The sequence below is a fragment of the Drosophila santomea genome, chromosome 2L (assembly GCF_016746245.2).
Source record: "Drosophila santomea strain STO CAGO 1482 chromosome 2L, Prin_Dsan_1.1, whole genome shotgun sequence".
NCBI classification, from domain to species: Eukaryota; Metazoa; Arthropoda; class Insecta; order Diptera; family Drosophilidae; genus Drosophila; species Drosophila santomea.
In genome coordinates, this window is record NC_053016.2 from 4,933,163 (window position 1) to 4,952,655 (window position 19,493).

The following is a 19,493-nucleotide window of genomic DNA, read 5'->3' on the forward strand; positions in this document are numbered from 1 at the left end:
CTTATATTCTATTGCCTACCTTTAGGCGGGCCAATAAAACGATTCAACGCTGCGACTTAACATTCATGTTAAAAGAGCAACAGCAACAGAGAGAAAAACTTAAGAGCGCGGCACAGAGAGCGGCATTGGTGTGACCGTGGGCCCGGAAACGAATAATGCTGCCTAAAAACGAGAGTGCGAACTTTAGCGTAACGCGCGTCACAAGAACTGGCCACACCACACCGCAGCACTCAGTTTTTCGTTCGAAAATTTAACGGCTCTCGAACCGTTCGGACGTGTCGCTCTCGGTGCGCGTGTGTGTGAGTGGCGAATATAAATATCGGGGAAAAAGCTCGCACGTGCGACGCTTGCGAAAAAAAATATTGGAAATATATATATGTATATGAATGTGGCGAAGAGAGGCGCCCAGCCAGGCGGATAACAAATAAATATTCAATAACGAGTGCAAAAATAATTTGCAAGCGCTAAAAAGATTTATAAATAGTGCAACAACAACGGCAGCAACAGCAACAACCACACCACCACCAAGAGCAACAGCAACAACAACAACAAAAGCGACACAATAAAAGAATTTGTCAGGCGGCGTTTGTTTTTGTTCTCCCTCGCTCTCCCTCGCTATCTCTCTCTTTCTGTCTGTGCCGTGCTTTCCTTTCCGTCTCTGTCTGCCGCCGGCCTTCGTCGCGTGTGTGCGTGTGTCCCCGTGTGCGTGTATAATTGTGTGTGTGTGTGTGTGTGTGTGCGTGCGTCGTCTGTGCAGCGCAAAGATAAAAAAGTTCAGAAATTGAGATATACGAAATGAAATACAAAAATTCAACTTAAGAAATTGCGCCGAAGTGAAGGAATTAATTTATGGCGAAAATTTAATAAGTGCATGGCAGAGGAATAGAAAAAGTGCGCACAAGTTGTACACAGCCGACAAAAGCCGGCCCCTGATTTATATATATATGTATTTCTTCTAAAAATACGACTCAAAATACGAATAATATCGAAATATTCGAAACACGCGACAAAAGTTGTGAAGGCAAGAAATTTTGAATCCTGTGTGCGAGTCTGCGAGCTGAAATGCCGTCGGCAAAATGCAAATGCAACAAAATTAGTTAAACTAGCTCTCTCACTGACAAAATCAAACAAAAACCAATTCAATCATCAACGAATGTGCCAAATTGTTAAGTGAAGTGCAAGTGAAGAAGTCGCAACGATTGTAGCCGTTACCTTTCAAGTAATCAATAGTATGGATCCCAATCGTAACCCAATAAACAAATAAAGAGTTTAGATAAACAGCAACACAGCAACAGCAACTATCTTGCATAAACCAGTTGAAAGTCGAGAAGGATCACAATTGGCATCTGGTGAAAATGGAGTACTAGTGGCAGCGGAAACTGGTTAACTAAAGTATTGCCCACAAAATGACCGAATACGTAACGCCCATGATCAGCACCGTCTTGAAGAAATACCAGACGAGTGCCACGAAATCGCTCCAGGGACCAGGACACGCCCTCACCTCCGCCGGTGTCCTCGACATCGTCACCAATGGCAGGAGCGAGAGTCCTCGAGAGCACAATGGCAAGTGCCAGGCATCACCGCCGGTTGTGGCACTGATCAAAAAGGAAATACTCAGTTCGCCGGAGCCGCAGGATCTCCATCACCACCATCATGATTGCTCGACGAGGGGCACACCGCCACAGATATATTCACCCGCCACGCCACCCAGGGAACTATCACAGCCGATTCTATCGGTGGCGGATGCGGGATGCGGCGAATTGTACGAGACGAAACTGGAGGGCAAGACCATTGGTTGCTTCTCTGTGGGCGGCGAGATGAGACTGTGCCTGCCACAGTTCCTCAACAATGTCCTCAACGACTTCTCCCTGGAGCAGATCAACAGGATCTTCGATGAACTGGGCATCTACTGCTCGCAGTGCACGCACGATCAGCTGGTGGAGTTCAAGGCCGCCAAGATCCTGCCATCCGATGTCAAGGCCAGTGGCCTGATCACCCGTACCGATGCGGAGCGCCTCTGTGCCGCCCTGCTCCATCGCTCGGACCGGAATAGCTATGTGCCGATCGAGAGTTTGGCCAAGGGAGCGCTCAGCTTTCACGTGTATCACAAGTGCTTTGGCAAGTGCGAGGGCATCTGCACCCCGGACATGTACTCATACCAGAAACCGACCTGCATCAAGTGCCTGGAGTGCGACGGCTGGTTCTCGCCCCAGAAATTCGTGGGTCATGTGCATCGCAAGTTCGAGAACCACACCTGCCACTGGGGCTTCGATTCGCGCAACTGGCACGACTATCTCCATGTGGCGCTCGATGTGGAGAATCGCGAGAAGTACCAGATCATCCTCGATCAGTTGAAGGAGGTGGAGCTCAAGGAGATGCACAAGGCGCAGCGGGAATTGGATCACAAGAAGAGAAAGGTTAGTTTGTTTAAGCTTAAGATGCTATCATGATTACTTCCATGATGCGAAAAGTATAAATAGTTACTATTTTGCGCTTATAATTAGCTCAATCGACAAGTGCTTGTATTGTATACATAATGTGCACCTTGTTGGGCAGGTCAACAATTTTCCAGAACGCAAGGGGGATTATAATTAACTCGATAATCTTCAACTGCCCGCCCTTCGTCCGCTTCCCCATTTTTATGAGCTCAACTTGTATCCATAGCCCAGATCTTAATTCTAATTATGCATAAGAACGAGCGCCCCACGCGGCAGCCACAAAATGCGATACAAATATCACAAATTTCAGCGGCGGCTACTGCGGCTCCATATTAAGACTTCCATTCACATTCAATTCGATCTTCTTTAACGACACTTTCTGTTTGCTGTTGCTGTTGAAAATACCTAAAAAGCGCTAAATGCGAAAAGTAGTGCAAACAAAAAAAAAAGGGAATATATATTTTTATACAAATTTCATCGCTGGCCGTTTATAATGAATTCATAATAATTATAATTTGAATGCAGCTGCAATTTATGGCGCTGGTTTCGTGGCCGGGGTGTAAAACATTTTTTTTTCGGCTAGGCCACTTTTTGTGATTATTTATTTAAACTACTTAATTTTATGCTTAAACAGCGTTCGCGAAATATTTTCCCGCAAAGAGACAATAAATAATACATTTTTCCGCTGCTGAATTTTTGTCTCTTATTTGTTTTATTGTCTTTTTTGTTGTTGTATTTTTTGTATATGTTTGTTGTTGTTTAAATGGTTTGTTGTAGCTGCCGCTGCATTTTGCGGTTGCCAATTCGTCTGCCGCATTTCTGAATGTTCTGAATGTTTGCCGTCGCGGCAGCGCTGCCAGCGAATTGGAATGGAGCTTATTTTTAGCCTTCCGCTCAATTTATTTGCGCCTCGTCTCGTCTGCGCCTTGTTCGCAGAATGCGGACAGAAGGCTTTCGATCTGCCAGTACCCTGTAGTTTATCCTGGAATCAGTAACAATGTCATATGCCGTATTTAAGCTGGGAAAAAACCTCTACCGATGCAATCCAGAATGATATAACTACTTACATCTGCCATGCATTGATCAAAAGATGTATATATTTGTGTCTTGTACCCAAATATCCATCTAAATTCCTTGAAACTTGTATCTTTGTATCTCATATTTTGAAATCCTTTTTCTGCACCCAAGAGTATTTCAGACTTCGGAACCTTCTGTTCTGCTAATTTTGTATATTTTTTTTTCTGAGCTTAAGCTGGTGTGTGTGCGATGAAAATCCGCTTCGACCAGCTTCAATGTTAAATATTCAGCAAATAATATTAATGAGCCAGTGCGAGCGGGATGCCCTGATAAGAGTGAGATAGCGAGAGGGGGAGGGGGAGGAGCGCTGGGCGAGGGGTTAGCAACAAAAATAAATCGCAAACCGGTTGCCAACATTGTCTGCTGCAAAGTCTCTGTACTTTGCTCGTTGCTCGGCGTATTCGTTTTGGTCTCGGTTTTGGTTTGGTTTCAGTTTTGATTTTGATATTGGTCTGGGTCTGGGTCTGGGCCCTCGTCTCGTCTCGTCTCGTTATGGGATGTGGATGTGGATGTGTTTTCCGTCTGGCAGAGACGGGGATCCAATCGGATTGGATCGGATCGGTCCTATTGGATCGCATCTGAGCGGAGCTTATGGATTCCTCTGTTGCGGGAACGAGAACGGGAACTGGATTTGTAGGTGGTAGTTGGAAACTAAAGTTTAAGTCGCAGAAATAACAAAACAAACGACTGGCGGCATTTTTGTGGCGCACAAAACAAGAGGAACTCGATGGGGGTATTATACAATAACAGCACAGAATGTTTTTTGTTGAAAATAAAACAAAAATAATACACACACATTACACATGTATGAAAATCAATATTTTCTGACAGTGCGCTTAGTTTTTACTATCAAGACGTGGAGTAAGCACTCTCAAGATACCCAAAATGAAGGTTTACTACGAATTCTTAATACGACACGCTAGAAAAATATTTTTTAAAATCCTATTTCGATGATTTTGTCACCTTTTTGGGCGCCAATAATCAAAACACAATCGACTTTCGCTGCTCCTACCATTTTGGACTTTGCTTTACAGTCCAAGAATTTAAATTGCGACTCGCAAATTTTTGGAATATTAACATTTGAAATCAAGCTTTGTTTGTAGATGCGGCGCCAACAGGTTTATGTTTATTTTTTGGTATTTTTATTTTGTTTTCGTAACTGTTTTGTTATTATTGTGTTTTGATTTTGTTTTGGGTTTCGTGTGGCTCGCTTATCGCTCATAAAATGTTCAAATTTATAAATTTATGCTAATCTCTCGTATTAAACTTTTTCTGTTGGCCACTGTCATTCATCGTGTTTTTCTGGTTGTCCGAAATATGATGCCAAACGGAATCCGTTGCACAGCACGTTTCTGCAGCGACCAGAAAGAAATTACAAAATTGGGAGAAAAAGCTCCTAGTCATTTTTTTTTTGATTGGCTTATCAATGCTTTTTTGGGCCCATTGGTGATAAGGTTTGTGCTCTGTTGGCCACGTTTTGCAAAAGCCAAAATCGAGTCAGTGTTTTCGTTTATTTTTCCATCATCTAGCTAAGATTAATTTGAGTTCAGTATTGATAAGAATGGGTCTAAGTTTCTGTGCACATGTCGCTGCCTGAGTTTTACGAGGCGTATAAATATTTTATGATCGCGCATACGCCATGTGGGGCCATCATGAAATTGGAATAAAATTCACTTAATTTGTAGCCGTAGATTGAAAATTGGAATTCCAAGCGGCTTTGTCTCTTATGTCATCTGCTAATAGAGAAATCATGGGGAATGTGCGATGAAAAATGGTAAAATCTGTATTGGATTGATTATACAAGATTAGATAGGTGTCATAAGTTTTTGCTATAAATATAATAATTTGTACATATGCACAAACAAATCATTTAAACTTAAATGTATTTGTTATTTATTTTTAAAAATTAATCCAAACCATGTAAGTCTTTGCTAATCAGATGATCTCAGCTAATTGCATCTTAAATTACTCCAGCATAAAGCAGCGACTTAACCAGATGGATCTGTCCCATCTCAGTCTCTGAACAATATATTACCCCGCAGGGTTTTCACATTTTCCAGTCCTCTGCGTTTCAGTTTCCCCTTGCCCCGCTTTTCCCCCCTCTTCCCCAGCCAGCTGGCAGTTGGCGATTTGATAAGCGCGATAAGCAAAGAGCGATCTCTTTCAGTGCCCCCCAGCCGAACAGTCGGACAACCGGACAGCCGGACAGCCCTGCCCCACTGCCCATTACCCCCTCAACGTCCATTTGGTGTACGCCTCTGTGGCGAATAGATTGCACTGTGGGCAGGTCTCCAGACCGAACTCTTCCCAACCCACCCAACTTGTCATGTGATGTTCGCTTGTTCTTTCGCTCTGTTGATCTCTGCTGCTTTTCTTGCTGTTTTTCATTCTTTATATCTGTTTTTTTTTTTTGCTATATTTTTATTAGCAAAAACTTAAGACACACGACAAGGCGAGCGCAGAAAAACAATACAGTGGTTGCTGCAAAAGGACTTTTTTAAATTCTTTTACACAAAATACTAAGAAAGAACTGTCTGTAAAAAATGCCAGAGTAATAACAAAAAATATACATTCGACTTTAAAAAACTATTTTCTTTAAGTTTCTATTAACTATACATATCTTAGGATGGGATTTGCCCAACAGTGGACCACTGTAGAATTGTTACCATATTGCAGGAGGTGCGGCCTTCTAGTTGCGATTTTGCGATTTTAAAAGGGGAGGATGTTTGGGAGGGACAGTGGAGATTCGTTAGTGGGGAAGGTGTATTCCGCTGCTTCGTACATCTTTTTGCTTTTTTGCATATATTTATCGGCGCCGTTCTCCATCTCCTTGTTGTTGTCGCTGTTAAAGTTGTTGCCTTGGTTGTTCAACGTGCAGTTGTTGTTGTGTTGCTTTGTTTTTTTGTTGTTTTAGGTGCCTGGAACAGGTGTCTGCCCGCTCTAAAGTCTTCGTTCTTATAGGCAACCGTCTCCTATGCGTCGTCTATCGCTGATCTTACATCTAAATAGGCTGACGTCGCCGTTGCTTGTTATTGCAGTTCCGTTGGTGGGCTAAGAAAATCCCCTTCCGGCGACCTCCCTTAACCCATTCCACCCAACAACCTGATTTCTAGACCCGTCTCGAGATCTCTTCCCTTCGCTTCCCTCTGTCACTAAGCAAATGTTTAAAAATCATTCTCATGTTTATTTTAATTAAAGCTCACACATAAATATGTTACTCCGTTGTGAGCAAAAATGAGTGAAAATATTTAAATAGCTCAAACGTGTTTAAACAATTTATTATTGTTGGGCATACCAAAAAATTGGGTGAGAAAATGAGAATAAGTGCGAGATGAATAAGTGTCAATTGTTATGTAAATATTTTTCAGTGTTTTAAAGTTTTGAGCATATATGTATATGCATATATTTGTATTATATCCCTTAATGAAGAAGTAATACTATAAAAATATTTATATATAATAAAAAAATAAAAATAGTATCTTATGGTACTATGTTTTTATCCAGTCTTTTAAATTATAAATGAATACATTTTCTTGTTATTTTGCAAACGATTCTACGCATTTTTCCAACCAGCCATTGACCTCGCACTGATCTCGTTCCCATTGTTAATTGGTGTTGTGGTAGAGGCTTTGCTAATTCGCAAGCAAATGTTTTTATAGTAATGCTCGCTTATACTATATGAAAATCATTCCATTTGCAACTGAATCGGCAATCTGAGCTGATAATTTTGAACCAAAACGAGGCCGCCTTGACTGGCAGTTGGTTTTCTTATCAGGTGGTTTTTGCCTCCGGATCCAGAATATATATACATACTATATATCAGTTGCCGTATTCGTAATCTCATCACTCCCCCTGATTTCCCGATTCCCTGGTGCAGCTCCATCTGCTCCATTATCCAGTTATCTACACCGGGGGTCAGCATTAACCCACGTCTAAGCGTCTTATTCTCCGGCAGACGTGACAAAATTTGCATGGCGATTAAATCGGTAGCCCGCCGTCTTTTTCTCCCTGTCTCTAAACTAAAACTTATCTGAAATCTTGGGGCCTTTGGGGCAGCATTTTCTTTTTGTGTGTTGGCGCACTGTTTACCCGCGATTTCCTACTGTCATTTCCCATCTTTCCACCGTCTCTTGTCCAGCATTTCCGTCGCAACTAGACGAAGACGGCAAAGAGTGGCTTGCACCTGAGGAAAGATCACCGTGGTTTCAACTAGAAAATGTAAAAAAAAATTACAAATTCTGACAACTACACCTTGGTCAAATATTTAACAAACTGAATATAGAATAATATTTTATAGACTGCTGATTCAAATATATTCTCTATAAGATCGCCCATGTGAAATGACAGCATTTCACTGTGCATGAAAATGAGGGGCTATGGCTGCTATATAGTTTACACCTGGCACTGCTGACTGGCAATGACGACTTGGTTCACTGGTTCGGCTAGCAAGAAAAGGGTAAGAGGAAAGTGGTGGTGGTGGGGTTAGGGGGGGTATCTGGTAGTCTGGTCTTGGTTCTGGGTCTTGAACTTGTTTGCTTCCTTCCTATTTGCTTAACGGTCTTCATGCCCCTTCACCACTATCTATTTTATTCGCCGAGTGTTTTTCTTTTCTCTACCAACAATCAACGCTAATTGAGCAGCCCAGGCCAATTCACATTTTCGCAATAATAGCTGCGTTTGATCGTTATTATTTTGACAATTTTTGCAAATTGCAAAAATGGCACACTATAGACGAAAAGAGAAACATGTTTTCAATTCAAGTGCGTTGTGGGCGATAAGAAGTCAACTTTCTACAGATGTATAACAAATAATAAAAATGTCCAAAAAGTACTACGTGTAACAACATATTTTTTTAATTTTTAAAGTGGTATTTAAGAGGTATTGTTTTTTTTCACTCTTTATGCTATTTGATTTGATCTTAAATATTTGATAAGAATCAATAAAAGTGCGTTCCATTTTAATAAACACCCAATTCCCACGCTATGATATCGCCCTTCCAAAACTCCAATTGTTTGCCAGTTCTTTTTTATATTCATGACGAAAAATGAGATTGAAATCAGTGGATGATTGGCTAAATAATTAATTTGATACCTTTTGCCCTCCAATTGGCTTATGCCAATCCACTTGGAAACTTAATCGCCACAATTGTAATTTTTTGATTGACGGCTGTTGTAATTCAAAACTTGACATTCGTTTTATGGGGCAGTCTGATAATGATGATGCATGATCTAGCCTCTTGAGTAACGCAACCCCATTTTCCACCTCCACTTCCACCACGCCCCCTTTTCCGCCCCTTTCCTGTCTCGTTTTCAGCCGGCTTACATCTTCATCTTTATCCCCCCTCTTCAGCTGCCCCAAAACTTTCACACGCGATGTGCGATGACGACAAAATCAACAAAAAATTCTATAACAATTGTAAAGATTTTTTTTTTTTTTTTTTTTTTTTGCTTATTTTATGGTTTGACTGTTTTGAATTTCAACGGCTACTCGTGTTGAGCGCTGCTAGAAATTCTAGACGTTTAGATGTCAGTGTTGTTGTAGGTGTTGCTGTGGGGTCTCGGGTTGTTGTGATTGTTGCACATGTTGCTATTGTTGTTGTTGTTGCTGTTGTTGCTGTAGCTGTTGCTGTTGTAGCTGTCACTGTTGCAGGCGGCTTGTAAGTGCGCATGAGTGAACATTGGGCAGCAGCAAAAATAATAGAAGCAACGCCAGCCAACAATAACCACAATGCACTGAAACTAAAGCCATCAACTTATTGCATTGAATAAAATCAAGAGCTGCACTTTATCGTACTAAGCTGAATAGCCATTTGTTTATTAGAAAAAAAAATATAATAAAAAAACATGTTAAAAAATCGAATCAAGTTTAAACTATGATAAATAATAAGAATTTGAGCCGCAAATTAAAAACGAATTTCATAAACGCAAACAATTTTCTTGAGTATGTTAAATAAATTACGAAATAATTTATATTTACTGCATCCTTGTAGATATTGGAAGTGTTACTGTTAAACAATTATTTTTCAAATGTTTTAAGACTTTGAGGGGATATATTTTTTGCACTACAAAACGTCGACGTCAATCGTAAATTTCGCGCGACATGGCGGCAGAATGCAACAACAACAACAACGACCACTAGACGAACGGACCCCATGTGCAATTTTCCTTACCTGCCGAACACCCACCATCCCCCCCACACCCCCTCTCTATCTGTTTTCCACCGAGCACCGCGACTTGTTGTAAATGATATTGTTGTCACACCAATGCAAATACACGAACGTTGGCAGAAGCATTTGCATAGTGAGTGCCGCAACGTTGTTGCTGTTGCCTGTCGCCCCTTCCCCCGTAATCCATCGCCGCCCCTCCCTTCCCCTCCCCTACCCCGTTTTCCATCGTATTCGATTCACCACAAAATGCAACAAACCACAAAAGCAACAACAGAACGACCAGCAGTAACTACAATAACAACAGCGATGACGTTGCTTATACACTTTATAAACACAAAGTCCAAATCGGGCAGTTTGATATTGACATTGAAAACGGCCGATAAAACGATAATAAAAAAAGGGACTGTAATACATTTGTGTAATCAGCTTGTTCGAAAAATATTATCATAAGTGCCCAACAAAGCTCATTTATCTGAATTTTTGCACCTGTAATATTTGCCAGTGAAGGCAAATGGAATAATGAGATATTTAAGATAAGATATATATTTAAAAAACTAAAAAATCATTTACATTAGGATTTCTTTATAAGCTATTAATTGAGACATATGATACATTCTCCGTGGATTGCGTAGAATCTGCTTTGCTTCTTGTAGCGAACCATTACCATTTTAATTAAACTTTCCAGGGCATTGTATCTTCGTTAATTGCGTTCGAATTAGTCAGCTGTCTGTGAGCTGTTAGCCCCTCTTTAAGGCCTCCCCATGTTCCCCTTTTATACCTCCCTTCTTCACCTCCCTCCCTTTCCACCACCATTTGCAACGTTTGTTGTTGCAGTCAGCGAACTATAAAAATCGTACATTGTTGCGCCGCCCACTCGAAATGCCGCCCCCTTTTCCCTTTCCCCATTGTTGTCGTGCATATTTTTCCTGTTTTAATTGGCGCACGCAAATTGTGCACATAACCTCAAAGTGGCTATGAGCCCGAACCCATCTTCTCACCTTTCCCTCCCCCTCCCTCCCTTCCCTTCCCTTTCCTCCTCATCCTCCTCCTCCTTCATCCAAAACCCAAGTTTGTGGTTAAGACGATGGTGACGATGATGGGAATGACGTAGGCTCCGTGCCTCTCTCCATCTCTGTCGCCGCATGTGTCGCCGTCTCTCTCTCAGATCATATCCCCATCCCTTTCGCATAGGCTCCAAGCTCCAAAGCAGGGAGCTCTTTTGGAACGGGCACGCGACTGGCGACTTGTGATGTCGAGACACTCTTTTCGCCGCTTAATGAAATATTAGAAGCTGACGCGGCGACGAAGACGACACCCAAAGTGGGCTGAAAGTGCTGGCAACGAGGGGGGTGGGGGTGGTGGGATCCGCAAAGGGGAGGGGTTGGGGGGGTATCCAGATTCATGGCTGGTTCACGTAATTATAACGTAACGTGCACAAGAGACGACATTGTGTTGCCGGTGAGTTTGTTGCATCTGCTGCTGATGAGCACAAGGGTTGTGTATTTCTTTTTAGTTTTTTTTCTTCATTTTTTCTAGCTGTAATTAATGAAACGTTTGCTGCACTCCCACCGCCCTTTCTTCCAGCCTTTCGCAAACTTTTTTATTAGCTCTTCAGGCCACTCGAAAAAAAAATTCAATAAATTTGCTTATAATACTGATTTTTACAGGTAAATGAAATTAAAAAACTAAAATATAGCTAAACTAATATATAGTATCTGTCAAAAACCATCAGTTTAATTTGTAATTTAACCTTTTAATTTTGAGTTACCAATGCAATTTGTTTATCAGCTTTACTACAACTAAATAGTAGCATATAAAAGTAGTTTAAATGTTGTGCTGTAATAAAAGCAGTTGTATTGTAGGCTTTGTATAATATATTAAGTGCGGTTAACACACATTTTTTATGATCTATATAAGTATATTTTTTTTTCCTTGGAGCTAATTTCTTGTGGGTTTCGAGGTGAGTTTTTTTTTCGAGTGCATCGCTGTTTACGGAAATGTTGAGACAGCGCAAGCCGAGCTAGCGACCTCTTTATTGAGCCCTCACCCTACACTTTCCGCTAAAACCCGCCCCCCACCCCTCCCACTTCCTACCGCCTGCCCCTCCTCCCGTTTTCCACACAACCAATGCCCAGCTCACCCCACCTCCCCCTCAAAGTGTCGCCTAGTGTCGGATTCTTCCTCTTCTCTGCGCACTTGACGCCACATTGTGCAATGTATTGACTTTTTACACGTGACAGGCAATTGACGAGTTGCCATTGTTGTTGTTGCTGCCGCTGCCAGTGCTAGAAATGCTGCTATTGTTGTTGCAATTGTTGCTGCTCGTGCTGCTGTTGTTGTGGTAGTTATTGTTGTTGTTGTTGTTACCGGCTTGTGTCTGGGGCATCGCACGTCTAATTGCTTTTGCTGTTGTAGTTGTAGTTGTCTGACCCTTCTGCCGGCACATGTATAAATTAATAATTATGAGTCGACTCAAGACAGAATCAATCGTACAGGTTTTCGCATGTGCTTGCTTACATACGTCCGTCTGCACTGCAGCGACCTTTGACCCCATTGACAGCAGTCACGCAAATCGCAGGTGTGAACTCCGATTGCCAATTGCAACGGATGTTTGGCTACTGTTCCTGCCACTTCCTACTGGAAAATCTATTTGTTTGCTATTTACATACATACATATCGCTATCAAAGTGTTTAATACGAAACTGGAAACCCAGTGAAAGATTATATGGCGATAGATAATTCTTTTTTTTGTATAAAATGTGTGTAGCTGCGTTGCGCGTTAAGTTGCCGCTACTCAAGTTTGATTGCCACCGCTGATGGCCGCTGTGGCAGCATATCCCCTATACTTTGGCTAATATAAACATTTCGCCCAACATCTGCCGCTCATCAGTGCAAAGTGGTTAATGCAACAAGTTGCTTTTTTTGTATTTCTTTTGCGCTTGTTAAACTTTGGCAGTTGGCAGTTGCAAGTTGCAAGTTGCTAGTCGCGACTTGTTGGCATTGCCCGTTTTAGTGCCTCCAATTGCCGCTGGCCACGCCCCGTCAATCGCCTACTTTGCGCCTCAATTATGCCAATTGCCGCTGCAGCAGAGCCATGACCTTAAAAAGGCAGCATGGAAATTGTCTGAGTCGCTGGCTCGTTTCAGTTGCCGCCTTCGCACCCGCCCATCCCCCCTAAGCCCCCATTTGACCCCCCCGGCCCCTTGCACCCCCTCCGCTTTGAAAATACTGCAGCTGTTTGATGTGCGTTGCTGTCGTCGCAGTTGTCGTTGTTGTTGTTGTAGTCTGGAAATGCCTTAGCCGTCTGCCGCCAAGCCATTTGTGTCTGCACTCAGCGAAACCGGCAGTGCCAACCCACTAAGTTATTATATACATTCAAAATGTTCGAAGCTAAGATATTTTTATTCCAGTGCGGTTTTAAAAAATGATCTTGAGTAATTTGATATTTTAATACGTATACGATCATTTATGAAATATTCTTAAAAAAAAGAATTAATTTCTTTCTAATTAATTCTGAAAAATATTCAATTCATTAAAATGCAATAGTTATTTATTCTTTTTCCGAGTGTCCAGCTCGAGTTATGCAATTCCTACACAAACATTTTTCCGGCCAAACAGAAGAAAGAGAGCGAGAGGGAGGGAGAGGGGGACAGCAGAAGGGAGGACTGGCGAATTTTGGTTAAATATTTTAAGTGGTTCTTGCCATGCACTCTAAGGTTGACTCGAAACTTAACGCATTTGACCCACTAACAACGAGCCAAGAGTCGGCCGACTTGGGGAAAATGTTGGCCAAGGAGAGGGTGAGCCGAACGAGTTGAGGGGTGGGAAGGTGGGTGGGGAGGTGGTTAGGAAAACGGACGACAGCAGACCACACCCGACCAGACCATGGCCAAGCGATTTTCCATCGGTTTCTGCTGTGCGCTCGTTGGCCATTCGCATTTTCAAGTTAATTACGCCTCGCATTGTTGTCATTCATAAGAGTTTTGCGCTTGGGACGGCTGAGGACGGATGAGTCAGTCACCTTGCCACCGAAAAGCCCGAAAAACATATGTACATATAACCCAATCTCTTAGATGGGAACCAATTGAAATCAGTTCACAACTCATGTGAATTTCTCTAGAAATTCGTTCAAAAGAATTCTTCATTCAGACTGCGGCTGTGGAAATGCGGTGGGCGTGGCCGTCGTCGGCGACAGGAGACAAACAAATTTGACTGCCAACACAGTGGGGAAATTTCGAAAAATTAGTTGTAGCTTTTTCCGAAATTCATAAAAAAAAGTATTTGGCCGCAAAGTGCAAACAACATGAATATTTCGTTATTTATGGCAATTCTTATTTGTTGCTGCCGGTTCATGAAAACCGCTTCATATCAATGGTATATTAGTTTTATGAAACCGCAATGTTTCATAATTGTAAAAAAATAAAAAAAAATTTGATAATGTGAAAATTAAATATTAATGAGTAATCGGTGCTTGTACTTAGAAATTTTTAAACTTTTACTTGATATAGGTATTAATTCTAGGGCATCTTTGGCCCAAAAGTACTCAAGTTTCCATGTGTATACATCCTGTTCGCTTTGGTGTCTTTGCTTGTCTTGTCAGCGACAATTAGCCGATGTTGCCGTCGTTGTGGCCGTTTAAAAATACACAAGGGAAAATAAATCAAATTTATGCCGTGAAAATATTTCTTTAATTTGCTGCTGCTGTATATAAATATATATTAATGTGCAGAGCATTAGTTCTTATACTTTATGCCACATTGCGTATACGCGATGTTATCCCGTGCTTAATTGTCTCTGTAAAAGATCTGAAAGATCAAAAGCTAATACTGTAATGCCGCTGATGGCTGGTAGTTTGCAGATGAATTCAAAAGATTCTCCATCTCAGATAGAAGCGCAAAAACAACCCTAAGCATGTTTTCAACCACAAAAGCCAACCCCAAGCACAAAAAAAAAAAAAAAAGACAAAAGTAAATTGCGTTGCTCGGCAAACAAAGTGCGTAAGGGCCGAAAGACAAAGCAACACCTTGGGTCATAGGGTCCTATATGTTCTATATGCTGCAGATTGGAATATATTGCGGAGGGGTTGTTATGGAAAAGTTCTAAGTGCGCGTTTGTGTACTTAAGCTGCCATTATATCATTTTCTAATAGACCAAAGCTCTGCGAAGGGGAGAAAATTTTACAGTCCCACCTCTATAAACTGTATTTTATTTCACTGTGTTTCTTGATTCTGATAGAGTCCCTGTTTTTAACTAAAAAAATATTAATATTAATAATGAATAATTACTAAGTATTATTAAGACAGCAAAGATTGGTTTTTAATCAAAAAGATAGAATTTATAGAACAGTGTATCAGTTATATGTGTGGTGTTTGGTTTTCTAGGACCCACTGTACTTTTAGGAACTAGAAAAATGCGTGCCCCAACCTGATTTCCACGCCAACCCTATATGTGTGTTCCCTCTGCCTTCAGAGCTTCAGAGTTCATCAACTTTTCTTCTCCGACCCCCTATCTCTTCTAATTTATTAGATTTTCCCTACGGCTGACTACTGGTGGCTGCTATCGTCATAAGATCTGTAAATAGCTACTGCTCCTTCTGCTGCGCCCCCTTTTGGGTGCCAGGGGTTCCCCAGTTGGGTTATTTAAGCCAATCTGGTTCGATATATCTAAGTATAGAAGAAAACGGCGAGGGGGTAGGTGGTGCGCGTCCCCCAGAGCACTGGCTGAAATATCCTTGAAAGGTTAAAGACATTACCAATGCAGGACATCGTCACCATTGTCGTTGTTCAGTTTGTTCAGTTCAGTTCAACTTAGTTCCGTCTCGCTCTGCGTCTCACTCTCCTTCGACTCCTCCCCTCCTCCCCCCTCCACCCCTCTCCTTACCTCTTTTTGCTCCTTTTCCTGGCTCGCTGTTGAACTCGTTTTCCAAGCCATGCGGTCGCTGCCCCTGGCCTTTTGTTGCTGCTCCTTCGCATTGTTGTTCTCAAGTTCCTTTCAATGACAATGCGTTTGGGTTTCCTACTACCTTCACCCCCCTTCACCCCCCTCCTTTCTGCGCCTTTTCCCCCCCGTCCCTGAGCTTTTTTGTCGTCATCAGTACAACGCACTCTGAAAATCCCTTTTTAATGCTTGAGGTTATGTGATGCCAGTTCCAAGTCAAAGGAGACACAAAAATCAAAGTGAATTCACTTTTCTGGAATGCAGTTTGCGGATTTCTTCTTTTTTACGAAACATTAGCAACATTTTGTTTTTGCCACGAAATATTTTAATATTTATTAGATATCTTAAGAGCAAGCAGTGCAGCGCGTAAAGGCATTACACAACACCATCTGACACCTCATAAAATTCCCAACTCATAAATTTCAAATTTATATGTTTTCTATTTCAATAATCTTTTATGCTTTGAAATTATATTTACTCATGTGCTTCGTTTAAAACACAAAAAAAAAAAAAACAACAGAAAATCAACACAAATGCAAAAACATTTGCGGCGCAGATAAAAGTTTATCTGTATCTCAGAATGTGTGTGAGTTTGTATCCGTGAGATACTTGGGCCAACTCTGCATAGTCTAGATATAGCGTCGAGACTTCGGCGACGACGCCTGCGAATTAATGCCGCCGACATAAATTATAAATTAAGACAATTTTAATTAAAGCATTGGTTGCGCTTCTCTTTCCAGCCCCAATTTGATCCCTCTGTCTGCTCAACCAGACGCTAGAATAATTTTTGGTTCATATGCTATACGCTATAGTTTAAATACAATTCTTTGCATCAACTTTTCCTTTTGTTAATATGCTCTTTGTTTAGTTACAAAAACTCAGTAAAATTGTAATCATAAATAGCATCTAACCGTTCTTTATACATACATGTTTTTAACCATTTTGTTTAAGGGTAATTGATATTTTGTATTTGCTTTAAATTTTTCGCTTTTTGCTTCGCTTCCCATTCAATTCAATTCTTAACGACTGCTCGTTGACTTTGTTGTTTTTATTGCTGTTGACAATTGGCCAAGCGCCAATAATTTTCATACGTTTTATTATACATTTTTATACTGTCATTGCTTTAGCTTTATTTGATTAGCACTTGCTATCCGTCTCTTTTTCCCTCGCTCTCTGTCCCCCTCTCTCTCACTTTGCACACACTCCATTGCCTTAGTTACGTTGCTGTTGATTCTTGATTAAAACGAATATTTAAATAAGTATATGAGTATATATGCATATGGTCATGTAGAGTACACATGTGTACCGCCTTAATTATTTGCCCCAGGTCTGGGCTCTCTTTAAAGTTTATTAGTTTATTTGTTGCTCACTTGTTTTATTTGCTTGGCAATAATTTCTTTACTTTTGTGTTTCTTGCTTTTCCATTGCATTTGCTGCTTATCTGCCAAGCTCTGTCTTTTCTTTGTTTTTTTTTTATATTTTGATTTGTTTTTTACTTTTTTAGTAAGTTTTGTCTGGACTTCGTCTTCAGTCGCCAGCTGAAAATTTACAATTCGTTTTCTGTGTGATAACAAATTCTACTGCCATATCTATTCAAGCGAGTTAGACTCGAATTTGTTTTTTTCTTTCAATGATAAGAATATTTTGTGCTCTTTTTTTTTCCGCGTCAACTACTTCAACAGCTAATATTCATTATACGGCGTTTTTTTTCGGTTGTTTTTGCGTTATAGAGAAAGACTTTAATCCATATTTTATGGGCCAGCTTATTGAGAAATGCCGACTGCTCGTTGAGGTCAACGCCAAAAGTCATCACTTTCAGCAGAGCTCCCCCCAACATATTTCGGTTCTCAACAGGCCATTTGGGCGTATGGGGATTTTCAAGGGATCGGGGAATTGGAACTTAAATGGGGCGAATTATGATGGTTGGCGACAGCGAAAGCATTAAAAACTAATTATGCGTGTCTACTTCTGGGCGCGTGAAATTCTGGGGAGAAATGGGATTGTGCTCCAAAAAGTCAAAGATCAACTAGTTGACTCAAGTCAAGTGGTTAGAGGCAGATGAAGAGATGAAAAGGGAGCAATGTAGCAAGTTGCCGGTCAATAGAGTATTCCAAATAAATAGTCATGTTAAAGAGTCAAAGTGCTTTGTACATATTTTTAAAAACTGCATGCCATTCTGCTGCAGGTGAAACATTCGTTTCAGTAGAATCTTTCTTCTAGTTTCTGAAGATCTCCTATACACTCAGGGAAAAATTAACGCTTTTCGATATCAAATCAAGAACGAACCGCATCGAAAGTACGGTAAACTCGAATTTTTTTGATTCAAGGACAAAAATTTAAATTCAAGAACGAATAATTTGAGACCGAAATTATGAATTTGAGAACGAACGTTCTGGATCCAAGTACGATAAATGTACTGCTTTAAGTATGGGAAATACTTAAAATAAATATTAAAAATACTTGACCCAAACTCGTCAAATTTTAATATGTGCATTATAAATTCACGGTTTAAGTTGTACACATTTAAAACTGAAGTATGAGTATTTTTATTTTCAGAGCAAACACTTTTGTTTTAAGAACGAATCATATTTATTGTTTATTTACACGAATTTAAAAGTTTTGTTATTCTTATTTTATATATAGTAAATGTATACATAAAAACTTCCATAACTTTTTTCTTAAAAATTAAATTGTTACACTTTTCTTAAAGTTCTTACAGCTAAACATATTTAACGAAACGCGCTGTCAAGCAAAATAACAAATAGATTCCTGGGCATCTATAAAAACGAAGAAAGACAAATATAACAATAAGTAAATAGAAATTTTGTTATTAGTTACATTACCTTCATTTATTGCCGACTGTGCTTCGGTAAGATGTTGCCTGCTGAGATGGTTTTTAATCTTCCTATCGTAAAAAGGAAACACTGCGCTTCAGGTCGTCCTATTTAAAAACCAATGCATGCTCATTCTCTGGGCGTATTTCGCAGAAGTCAATTTTTAACTGTAAATATTACACATTAATTTATAGATTTATTTCTTTTAGAAGTAACATTTGGCAACACAAAAGTTTTATACACATACATGCATACGCATATACATATGCGTGCATGCAAACACGTGCATAGGCCACCGACTTTTTATGTATGTATATTACATACTTTATTTAAAGATTTCTACTTACCCTGCACACCGTGCCCATTTTCACATTATTCTTCAATTATTTCACTTAATTCATTTTGTACTTGTTACTCCAGGAACTTTTTGACACTAAATGAGCGACGTGTTGCAATCGATTATCGAAAAAACATATGTTTCTTCAACAACACAGAAATGTAATCGATATAAACAAGTGTAAGAAGTCGAATGGCTGAAGATTTTTCGATCGCATAAATTTTAGTTTAAACTTCTTATATTTTTTGTGTATATTCTTTTAAAATTGGCCGCATAAAATGATCAAGGAATATACATAAATGAGAAAAGATAAACCTTTGTTTTCCATTAGTATTAATAATATCGCTTTTGAAATGTGTAATTCGAGGACAACTAGTACTTATTCCAAGAACGGTTGTCTTAAAAATTTTAAGTACGACACAGTACATTTTTAAGAACGTTCGTTCTCAAATTATTCGTTCTTCAGTTTTCTGAGTGTAGAAATGAATACCCATAGCTCCGTTAGATGCCCATTTCACAAAAACCATAAACAAAGTTGGCCAGTGCAAAGCACACTGTGCATCAAAGGTCCGGCACCATAATTTGAGCCAGATACGGCAGACATTATAATGTTAATTGTTATTCACTTGTTACTCCGCACACATAGCCCAGAATAGAACATTACACTAAATCACCTGTATAATTCTCGCCTCTTCTTCTCCATT

General features: G+C 40.3%; 1 long non-coding RNA gene and 1 pseudogene across 1 annotated transcript; one reads left to right on the forward strand and one right to left on the reverse strand.

The window, feature by feature from the left end:
- The first annotated feature begins 255 nt into the window (after positions 1-255).
- Positions 256-19,493, forward strand: part of LOC120449372 — an 89,068-nt pseudogene continuing 69,830 nt past the window's right edge.
- LOC120449501 lies at positions 18,358-19,016 on the reverse strand. Its single transcript, XR_005616201.1, has 3 exons — positions 18,800-19,016; positions 18,462-18,619; positions 18,358-18,395 (listed from the first exon to the last, which is right to left on the reverse strand). It is a non-coding gene; the product is annotated as an uncharacterized LOC120449501 (long non-coding RNA).